Genomic DNA, 543 nt, shown 5'->3' with positions numbered 1-543 from the left:
ACCAAACTTAAAATCAGACTAGTGTCTCAATAAGAAACATAAAATATTTTTGGTCTTTTTTTATGATTTTGTAATTTTTTTGGTTTTTTCGAAAATTAAGTGGAAAAGAAAATAAAGATATCAAAATTCTTAATGAGAATTCCAGGAATCATGCAATGTTAGTTTAAAGCTTCAGTCAAAAGGAATTAGACATGGCTAGCCAAGCTTCAGTAGGACATTGCATTCAAGAGCTAAATTGATGAAAATCAATCAGCTTTGGTGATGATAAGAACATCACCTTGAAACACTAGAATTCATTCTTAAGAACTCTGAAGAAAAATACCTAATCTAAGCAACAAGATGAACCGTCAGTTGTCCAAACTCGAACAATCCCCCGCAACGGCGCCAAAAACTTGGTGCACGAAATTGTGATCATCAACGGCGCCATCAACATGGTACGCTCAATTGCAATCTCAACTCTTTATCACAACTTCGCACAACTAACCAGCAAGTGCACTGGGTCGTCCAAGTAATAAACCTTACGCGAGTAAGGGTCGATCCCAC

The sequence above is a fragment of the Arachis duranensis genome, chromosome 3 (assembly GCF_000817695.3).
Source record: "Arachis duranensis cultivar V14167 chromosome 3, aradu.V14167.gnm2.J7QH, whole genome shotgun sequence".
Lineage (NCBI taxonomy): Eukaryota > Viridiplantae > Streptophyta > Magnoliopsida > Fabales > Fabaceae > Arachis > Arachis duranensis.
Note: the sequence above shows the minus strand (reverse complement) of the source record.